Source organism: Micropterus salmoides, unplaced genomic scaffold (assembly GCF_014851395.1).
Source record: "Micropterus salmoides isolate LMB-PRFRI ecotype aquatic unplaced genomic scaffold, ASM1485139v1 Ms_hic_scaffold_3344, whole genome shotgun sequence".
Classification (NCBI taxonomy): domain Eukaryota; kingdom Metazoa; phylum Chordata; class Actinopteri; order Centrarchiformes; family Centrarchidae; genus Micropterus; species Micropterus salmoides.
The window spans coordinates 1-10952 of NW_024042645.1; the positions used below are offsets into that span (position 1 = coordinate 1).

The 10952-nt window shown below is 42.0% G+C and overlaps 1 long non-coding RNA gene across 1 annotated transcript; it reads left to right on the plus strand.

Moving 5' to 3' along the window:
- Nucleotides 1–2421: 2421 nt before the first annotated feature.
- LOC119884293 lies at nt 2422–5713 on the plus strand. Its single transcript, XR_005440968.1, has 3 exons — nt 2422–2497; nt 4389–4482; nt 5654–5713. It is a non-coding gene; the product is annotated as an uncharacterized LOC119884293 (long non-coding RNA).
- The last annotated feature ends 5239 nt before the right edge of the window (nt 5714–10952 follow it).

The following is a 10952-nucleotide window of genomic DNA, read 5'->3' on the forward strand; positions in this document are numbered from 1 at the left end:
AACGGCCCTTCAGGACGTGAGTCACAAACTTGAAGATTATCAGCACTTCGACACAGACCAATAGGATGCTGAAAGGCTGTGGTTTGAATTCAGGAATAACCTGCTGGGCTGGATTCTTGACTTCTGAACTAACAGGACACACACAGTGAGAGGAAATGAATTCAGTCTGACCAAGTTTGCTCCCCTACTGGCTCCCTCAAGGATTGTAAGTAAGTAAGTAAAGCTTATTATAAAGCGCTTTTCTCAGATAAAATCACAATGTGCTGTACAAAAGATTAAATTTAAAAAAAACAGTATAAATGTATATAAAAATTAAAATAAAAAATTTAATTAAAACGACACTAGTGAAGACCCATCAACCAAAAGCCTTCTTGAATAGACATGTTTTCAGATCCTTTTTAAAAGAGACAACAGTGTCTGCCAGACGCATGGACAGGGGCAGAGCGTTCCACGGTCTGGGAGCAACAGACTGAAATGACATGTCCCTTCGGGTCTTAGGGACTGTAAGCTGGTTCTGGCCAGAGGACCGAAGAGTGCGGTCAGGGAATACGGTTTCAAAAGGTCCAGGATGTAATGTGGGGCCTGACCATTTAAGGCTCTGTAAGTCAGCACTAAAATCTTAAAATCAATCCTGAATTTTACAGGGAGCCAATGGAGGTCCATTATCTTTGATCAGGACATGTCGTTTAAGTCCACATTAAGCAAATTTCAAGGACCGCCTTTTTTCACCTACGTAATATTGCGAAAATCAGGAACATCCTGTCTAAAAATGATGCAGAAAAACTAGTCCATGCATTTGTTACTTCTAGGCTGGATTACTGCAATTCCTTATTATCAGGCTGCTCGAAAAAGTCCATTAAGACTCTTCAGCTGATCCAGAATGCTGCAGCACGTGTTCTGACAGGAACCAGGAAAAGAGATCAATTTCTCCTGTTTTAGCTTCTTTGCATTGGCTTCCAGTAAAATCCAGAATAGAATTTAAAATCATTCTTCTTACCTACAAAGCTCTTAATGGTCAGGCACCATCTTATCTTAAAGAGCTCATAGTACCTTACTACCCCACCAGAGCACTGCGCTCCCAGAATGCAGGGTTACTTGTGGTTCCTAGAGTCTCCAAAAGTAGACTAGGAGCCAGAGCGTTCAGCTATCAAGCTCCTCTCCTGTGGAACCAGGTTCCAGTTTGGGTTCAGGAGGCAGACACCATCTCCACATTTAAGAGTAGGCTTAAGACTTTCCTCTTTGATAAAGCTTATAGTTAGGGCTGGCTCAGGTAGTCCTGAACCATCCCTTAGTTATGCTGCTATAGGCCTAGACTGCCGGGGGATTTCCCATGATGCACTGAGCTCCTCTCTCCTCTACTTCTCTCCCTCTGTATGCAACCTTATCCCATTATTGCATGTTACTAACACAACTTCTCCCCTTTCCGGTAGTCTTGTGCTTTCTCGTCCTCTCCTCTCTCCTCCTATCACTTCCTGCAGGTTTTCTGGCTCTGGAGCTGTGGAGTCTGGATCTGTGGTTGCGGGTCACCTGCTGCCCCCGTGTTCCTGCTCGACACCCTCTGCTGCAACGACTATTGTACTAGTCCTATTGTTATTATTGTTATTATAATCATTAACATTACGATTGTTATCATTAACACTATTATAAATATCTGTACCATTTTTCATTTAGTCTATAGCAACATCACCTTCGCTGTCTGTACCTCTGTGTGTATATTGTGTAGGCTGCCTCCCTCCCCTCTCTCTCTCCTTACATCCTCTCTCTTCTCCTCTTTCTCTCTCTCTCTCTTTCTCTCTCTCTCTCTCTCTTTCTCTCTCTCCTTCACCCCAACCGGTGGAGGCAGATGGCCGCCCACCCTGAGTCATGGTTCTGCTCGAGGTTTCTGCCTCTTAAAGGAAGTTTTTCCTTGCCTCTGTCTCCTAGTGCTGCTCTTGGTGGGAACTGTTGGGCTTCTGTAAATATCATCATAGAGTACGGTCTAGACCTGCTCTTTTATGAAAAGCGCTGTGAGATAACTGTTGTTGTGATTTGGCGCTATATATTATTATTATAATTATATATTTATAACAACTACTTTTCATTGTCTAATATGATTATCGTGTTTCAATTCAAAGTGTCATACTGCAGTAAAATATATGACTTTAGTTGGTTTACAAAAAATTACATGAAATAACAGGATTGTTGCACTTTTACACTTTTGTTTGATACAACCAGATAACTTTAAATGACCAACAAGGTAACCATAGCAACAGCTCTCAGTTAAGGAGATATGAGTTTAAAACTCCCTAAAGCTGCTTTGTGAAACCCAAGTAACTACAAACCAACATGTCCTCAACCTTCAGCTATTTCACCTTTTTAAGCTGCCATCAAACAACGACTCATCACAACCCGTTAACCTATCACGCGACATCACGCGCCTCTCCTGTTTCCTGTTTAGTTTCACTTTCTGTGAAGTTGTTGCGAAGATATTTTTCTACACCTGAACCTCCAGCTGAAGGTAATGTAACATGTTTGAAAAACAGAAATCTGCCGCTCGATGCTTCATTTCTTCAAACACTCTGAGTTTCTTTGTGAACTCGGGACAACTTTACAAATGTCCGCCATGCTGTGGATACTTGGGAGTAAACAGTGGAGTTACGGCAGAAGTTAGTTTATGCTCAGGAGTCGTTATTTACTGTGTAGCTCCACTTTCTGATGAGTGAAGGCAGCTTTTCCTGCCTGAAGCAGCCTGTGGAGGAGGCGGAGACGAGCCGCTGCTCTCCCGCTGTCTGAGACTCTAACACCGGACAGCCGCTGGAGAACAGCTGCTAGTGTCTGTGAATGCTGTCAGGAGATTTACCTGCAGGACAGATCAGATCAGACTCAGTCTGCAGGCAGAGGGGGGCTCCCAGCTTTCTGAAAGCTCAGTAGCTTCTTCACAAAGACCATGAACTTATATCAGTTTGAACTTAAATCTGATCAATAATCAAATCAAAGAGATTTCCGTTCAATCTATCTTTATTATCTTCAGGAAGCACTTCATTGAGACAGTCAATCTTATATTTTGTTAGGAGCTATCTGCTTGTAATTCAGTAGTGGAAAGTAAATAATCCAGTACTGTAGGCTACCTAAGTGCAACCTTGAAGTAGCCTATTTTTAGTTTCCATGAGTAGCTTATTTCTGCTCCTTTCTACATCACAGAGATAGCCTACATGACTTTTTACTTCACAACATTTTGTTACTATTCAGATTAAGATTTAAAATACAAATCAAATGATCAGTTTCTAAATTAAGATCCAATATTAAACATTAAACTAACCCAAAATATGAAAACCAGTTCTGGTTCCACCTCCACCAGCTTACACCACCAACAAAAAAGTAGGCTACTTGTCACCCCCCAGTTCTTGCCTGACTGCATTGTGCCAAGTGTAAAGTTTGGTGGAGGGGGGATTACGTTTGGGGATGTTTTTCAGGGCTTGGCCCCTTAGTAGTGAAAGGAACTGTTAATGCTTCAGCATACCAAGACATTTTTGGACAATTTCATGCTCCCAACTTTGTGGTAACAGTTTGGGGACGGCCCCTTCCTGCTCCAACACGACTGAGCACCAGTGCACAAAGGGAGGTCCATAAAGACATGGATGAGCGAGTTTGGTGTGAAGAACTTGACTGGCCTGCACGAGTCCTGACCTCAACCCAATAGAACAGCTTTGGGATGCGACACAGGCCTTCTAGTCCAACATCTGTGCCTGACCACACAAATGTGCTTCTAGAAGAATGGACAAAAATTCCCATGAACAAACTCCTAAACCTGGTGGACAGCCTTCCCAGAAGAGTTGTAGAGTTGTTGCTGTTGTAGCTGCAAAGGGTGGGCCAACTCCATATTAGTACACTTAGCCAACAACCTGACCTGGACTATCAACAGCTCTGTTAACTGGGAATTTTGTACTTTTAACTATATTTATCTGACAGCTGTAGTTACCAGTTGCAGATTAAGATTTTACAAACCAAACCTTATAAAACATTATTAAACTAGCCAACAATATAAAAGTAGGTACATATTGATGTGAACTCATTTGGAGAACACCATGACATTCAAAATACTGAGTGAATGACGAAGGAACTGTGTTTAATGCAGTGGTCCTCAAACCCCCTGACTCCAACAAAAATGGATTTCATTTTTAGCAATTAACAATACGGCCCATTGAAATAAAACAGCAGATCCAGGTTAGCAATATAGCCATGTTTGCATCCTTTTTTGTCTATGCCAACACATGAATCACAATTGCTGGACTTGTTCACAAACTTCAAACTGACAATAGTTAAACTGAGAAGCCATCTGTACCACAAGACATAAACACCACCAAAAAAACCATCCTGTCATCTTCTTGTGAAAATCTGTCCTGTTGCAGCCTTTCCTACCTGGCCTGCTGCCATTCCAGGTGTGGCTCTGACTGATTCCAGGAAATCATCTGCGCGTGGATGCCTTTTCTCTGCAGGCGTCAAGTAAGAGTCTTCTTCTCCAACACTTGGACGCTTTGAAGAAACTGTTGCGATAGTTTAACAACAAGTTTGTCTTTAGTCCCTTTAGGTTTTGTTTCTTGCTGTCGAATGTTTGTAGTAGTGGTAGTCTCTATTTTATTAGAGAGTTAGAGAAATCTGCATGTTGTTGGATTATTGATTTACTGGAATCAAACAGTTGGATGAAAAGCTGATGTTTATTTCCTATCTTCAGCTGTCAGAAAACAAACAACATTGGGTTTTTCAAACTATCGTCTCCACCAACATAAAGTCAGATGTTCCTGTCAAATCTGAAAGGGAAGATTGTTTTCTCATTTGAATCCTCGATCTTATTTCAGGCTATTTTGTGCACTGGTGCTCAGTCGTGTTGGAGCAGGAAGGGGCTGTCCCCAAACTGTTACCACAAATTCCTGGATGCCTATGGGATCATGATTATATTATTTGATCCCATAGCCACTCAACATTACAGCCACTTACACAATTTGACACAGGAAAAAAGTGATCTAACTCTGACAACAATGTCAAAATACATGAAATTATTGTCAACACTGAGCCACAGGAAGAGTAGAAAACAAGTGGTAGCCTAATATTCTGCCCGCAACACAGTCAGCTATCAATATGGACACAATCATCCTTCCTTTTGTGTATATTGTAGGCTATAGTAAAACACGATGCAACCACTAAGACCTCTATTTACCAGTTAGTGCTTGTCAATACCTCGTTTTAACGTCGAGCTGCAGCTGCTCAAAATTATGAGGCCAGCGTGGTGTTCCATTGAAGTAGCTTAGTAGATTAGATATCAGTATAAGTCAGGGCTGCAAAGTGCTGCATGAAGTCAAAAGGTGTGTTTGACTTTATGTGGTGCTGCGCAATGCTGACTTAACATGATGCATGCTGGACTTAAAATAAGGCATGCTGGTTAGAAATTGTGTCCGTCACATGATATTCAAACCTCAAAGGGGCTTGGCGGCTGCAAGCAGATGCTTTTCTCCAGCTATACCAACTTAGAACCACCTTTTGCCTGAAGTCCAGCAGCTGATGGCAGCTTCCTCTGCCTCACGCTGCTGTCTGACTGCATTCAGCTGCCACTGATATGAAACAGAAACAAACAGATTTGAGTTGATGTGCAGATGAATGATTTGTGTTTCCTCTCCAGGTGAAAGTGGATGTGAGTTGAGCAGCATGAGTCAGTGTGAGGACAGAGAGGAGGGAGTCCCTCCCTCTAAAAGCACTCTGTGTGGGGAACATGACAGCCAGACCAAAGCTCAGAGGTGAGATGAGGATCTCTAACTGTCCAGGACTCAAATCACTCCACCATCATTATTCACTCTCAAAGCTCTGTGTGTGTTGTGTTGAAGCCCAGAGCAGCAGCAGGGACCAGACTCTGCTGGACCTGGACCTGGACCTGAGCCCAGCTGTGTGTCCTTCAAAAGTGACCGGTCAATGGGTCGCTTGGATAATTTTAAAGGACGACAAACTTCTGCTGCAAAGAGGTGAGTTTTAACAGAATTTTAAATGTAAGTAGTGTAAGTAAATGTAAGTGGAGGGATGGAGGGTGAGAACAGTCACCACACCATGGATTCAAACCGAGGACTACACGGTACCAAACATGCAACTTGACCACGTTAAAGAGCCAGGCTTGTTGGTTTGGCAGTCAGAGCACAAACTCAACCGTAGTGATGTTACTCCGTAACACTCAGCTTAAAATGTTTTATCAAAAACATGTTTAATTTAATTATAGTTCTTTTTCACATGTTCTAATATCAGAAGCAGGGATTGTTGGATTTTACTAAGACCAATTCGCAACATCCAGAGAGTTATGAGGGTTGTCTTTTTTTAGTTACCTTTCCAAAATCAAAAAAGCACAAGTGAAGGTGTATGCGTTTTTCTGCTCTAATGTATAACTGTAGCATGTTGTGTTGTGAGCAGCAGCAGCTACGCACTGTTTTTAATTAATGAGATTATGGCGGCTCACCACAATCTAATTTAATAAAATTAAATAAAATTAAATTAAAATTTTGTCACTTTGTAACAAGTCTGACAGCATGAGAGTCTTACCTGAAGAGAGGCTATTAAGTCTTAATTGTACGCAATAATTGCATAACATACAATATAATTTATCAAATTGCGTTGGTGAATGTAGCGCGAGGATGGAGGATACACATGTGACAGTTTTAAAACTAAGGTGTTGAAACACTAATGTGTTGAAATAATATTAACTGGATTATATTCACAGGAAGTATTAAACATGTTACTTACAAAGTATTCTTTGATTTATGGTTACTGGAAAAAAATTTAATAAATGAATTGACTTTTTTGCTTCATCGCCATTTATATCTGTACAGTGTGTTTATGATCTAAATGTTAACTTGGCCCAGTCGCGTAGGCAGAAATCACAGTGTGGGTGGGCACAGTGAAAATCAGGTGGGCCTAGTTCTCCTCTACAATATAGGATCTAAAGCGTATCCTATGTTGTACTATAATAGCTTAGACCATTACAAATAGTATTGCCTGAATGCATCACAGTTTAATCACACAGGCGTTATTACAGGCACAACATGAACATAACAGCATAGCATAACCGGGCACGGCGGCCACATATTCTCACACAGCAGCAGCATCAGAGCTACACTGCCACCAACATGCGCAGTAACGTTAAAAAATACATTTGAACCTAGCCTGGCACGGCGGCCACATATAAATATATATAAATAGTAAATTACTTTTGATGATTACAGCAGACGACGGGGCTTGGTATTGAACACTGATATAGTCCAACGATTCAGTCAGTTCTCTTTCAAAGGAGAGCAGGGACAAAGAGTTCAGTCTGTGTGTCATCATTGATGCCCTGATGCCAGTTTTTATCCGATTGACAGTTGAAAACAGTCTTTCAACAGAACAGCTTGTTATGGGTAGGGTGACGATTCATTTTGGGAAATATGTCACTAGGACATGCGTCGAGCACCTCCACAAGGGATGGAAAGGTCCTGTCCGCTGTGACCTTTCTCTTCAGCTGCTGTACAAACACTGCATGTTCTGCATCTTCCACATCAATGGAAAAGTGTGTGCTGGCGGGCTGTATTAGTGCCTTGTCACCAAAGGTGTCTGACCGAGGCAAGCACGCAGCAGCGGCTCTCATAAACCCTTTCGTGTCCGCCTTAAAACGAGTGTTCAGTTCCATGATCTGCCTGTCTAATATTTCATTCCATATATTTTTTTAGGTCACAGTCCTTTACAGGTGATGCTTTGCCCATAGTAGATTCAACCTGCATATCGCCCAACTTAGCTGGCAACTTCCTCTTTCGAGACCCGGTGACGTCCCAGTTCACAGTGTCATGTTTCTTCATCAGATCATCTGTCAGTGTCATTACCTGATTAAAGTCATTTTCTGTCCTCCTGAATGTAGTTTTGCTCTCTTTAAGGCCTTCGATTATATCAATGCAATCTGTAACTGATACGATGGAAGATTGCAAGACCTTAGTGGCATAGTCACTCATTTCAAATCATTTGTTGAACGTGACTAATAGAAACACAAATTTTTTTGTTTGCATTTGCTGAAGTAGGGAGTCAGCTTCAAGTTTTGTGTGGCCGGAGCTTTCAGAGAATTCAGCAAGGGTCTCCAAAATTGGGCCCAGAAGTGCCAGGACTTTACTTACTGCACTTGACCATGAGCTCCATCGGACATCGCAGGATCTCTCTAGTTCTAGTGTTGTTTTCCCTGGTCGCAGCTGTTGCTGGATTTCCATAAATATAGCCTGTCTATGTGACCCTGTCATGAAACTATGCAGGTTGTTGATGACCTCGAAAAATGTTGAAATGCTGGGGGACACCTTTGATATTGTGCACAGGACGAGGTTTATGCGATGGGAATTGCAATGCACATATATGGCGTGAGAGAACGTTTGCTTCAAAATCATGTGTACCCCTCCTTTGTTGCCAGACATAACCGATGCCCCATCAAAACCAAAGCCAACGCACAGAGCTGGGTCCAGCTGCAATGGCTCCAGTACTTCCAGGATCTTTGCTGATATAGCATTTGCGTTCATGTCCCCAGTCTGCACAAATCCCAGAGCCCTTTCCTTCAGCTGGCCTTTGGGTATGTATCTGATACAGACTGCCACAAGCTTTTCGTTTTAGTATGTGTCGGTCTCCTCATGCAAATCTCTTTTTATTTTGTGGATAAGTAGCGATGCTGCGATTTCCAGTATCTCATTCAGTATTTGGGGCTCGTAAGTTTCCCGTTTCTTGGCAATTCATCCAGTCGACGTTTTATTTGTGGGTCATAGTTAGCAATTAGTTTAAGTAATTCCAAGAAGTTGCCTCTGTTCAATGCCTCGTCATTTTCACGATGCACACGCAACGGGATATCTTGTTTTGCACAGAATAAAACGAGGTCTATTACAACTTTAATGTGCTCTCTATTCCTTTCCACAAATGATCTGTTCATAGCATCATTGTTCAGCTGGTTGATAATATTTGTCCGTCCAGTCTGGTGGCTTTGCTTGAATCCCTGGGCTCTGCCCAGCGCTGTAGAATGCTCCCTGCTACCCCCGTGTTTAACACAACATTGGGAAATATGTTTCCAGTCATTGAACCCAATTTTAATAAATAAAAGTGGCTGCCTCGGGGAAATGGAGACATGGCTTACAAAACACAGTGTCCCTGGAAGTGCTGTACTCTAGCCATTGAAATCTTTCATACCACCAGACAGAAAAACTTCTAGCTTTGCCTGCTATAGTGGTTACTGGGAATGAATGAACTGCGTTTGGGCTGGGTCGCAGGTTCATCTATATTGGACAGGTCTGATGGGGCTTGTCCTTGGCGCTGTATGTAGGCCTAACGTTACCTGTGCTTTGGCATGGAGGGGTTAATATGTTTGTAGACTCAGGTGCTGCTGCTGACGGGGGAAAGCCTGAATTAGCATCGTGTGTGTTGCTACTACTTGGCACTTCTTGAGGAGAAATCGGTGCAGTAGTAGGTGTCTGGGTTGAAAATAGTGGCTGAACTTGAGGTGAATTCTCTTCCCCTTGTTCCTCACGGCGTCTTTTTGTTACAAACTTGAACAAATTGCTTTGTTTTGCCATGATTATCTAAATTTACATTAAAATAAGCTAGCTATAGCTGAAAACTAGACTGTTTCGTGCAATGCACTCACTGAGTGAAAGAGGAGGGGCTGTTTGCTACCTGGCATTTGCTAAATAATGTGCCATTCAAAAAAATCTGACCTGTCATCATCAAATGGTAAACAAGCAGGAAGAAACAAAATGTTTTGACCGCACTGGATGATCGATCAGTAAGAAAGAAGGCCTTCTGATTGGGTGGGCCTGGGGGTCAAGTGGATGGGCCCAGGCCCAACATGACTAGGCCACAACATCGTTAACAAGAGTGCAAAGTTCTTCATAGATCTAGCGTCTTTAGCAAACGTGTTTTTTCACGAATGTAGTTGACCACATCTAGTGCAGTAGATACAGTTCATGGTGTATTTTTGCTAAATCTACGCCATATAAACTCCCTCAGCCAAGGGTGGAGTGGCACAATAATTCAGGCCAGAAATGTGACTCAATCCTTGGGCATCCTGTTCATGCAAACCACCGGATACAGACCACTAATTTGGTAGAGGTAACCCTATTTGTTGATGTAACGGGTAACAAACTAGGTATGGATTTGGCCACTATGTTCATCTGGGATGAAAGTTATCCACAAAATACAAATATTTCGGACTGACCAACAAGTAGCCTATCTGTTGTTTAGATGTTGTGACAGACTGGGATGCACTCTGTGAGCAACATGGTGAGGACATTGATGGGCTTACTGAGTGCATGACAAACTATATAAACCTCTGTGTGGACTGCACACAGTGATGCTAGTGTTGGGGGTGGCGTGATTACATACAAAGTCAATGCAAAGACACAGAGGGACACGATTTTCTACCGGGCCATTTATTGCAACATAATTACAGCAAAATGTTTATTTTGGGTTCATACAGCTGACTAAAGAAGCCTATCTGAACAGTGAGTTTTTAAGGTATGCTATGGCATTGGGTGCACTCTCAAAAACTGTCAAGACAATAGCCTACACCAATAAAAGCACATATAAATGAGGCTAGACACAAAAACAATTAGCCAAGACTGTTCAAAAAGAGAATGAGATATATCCTACAGAGTTTGCTCAAATGATTATCTCTATATTCAAACATCAGTCAAGTAACACACGTTCACTCAACTTGAACATAATAAGCTACAACACTGAAAGCAAGTAACGTTAGGCTTATAATGGACAAATCCAAAAAGCACTCCTACAGCCTACAGATTACAATTTTCCCTCACTGGTGTTCAGAAAACAAATAGCACAAAAATAAACACATATTTCAATAATTTCTACTGAGCAGCGCACAACAGCGGTTGAACCAATGAACCAAACAACAGCTTGGTTCATTACGGTGGAAACCACATTAA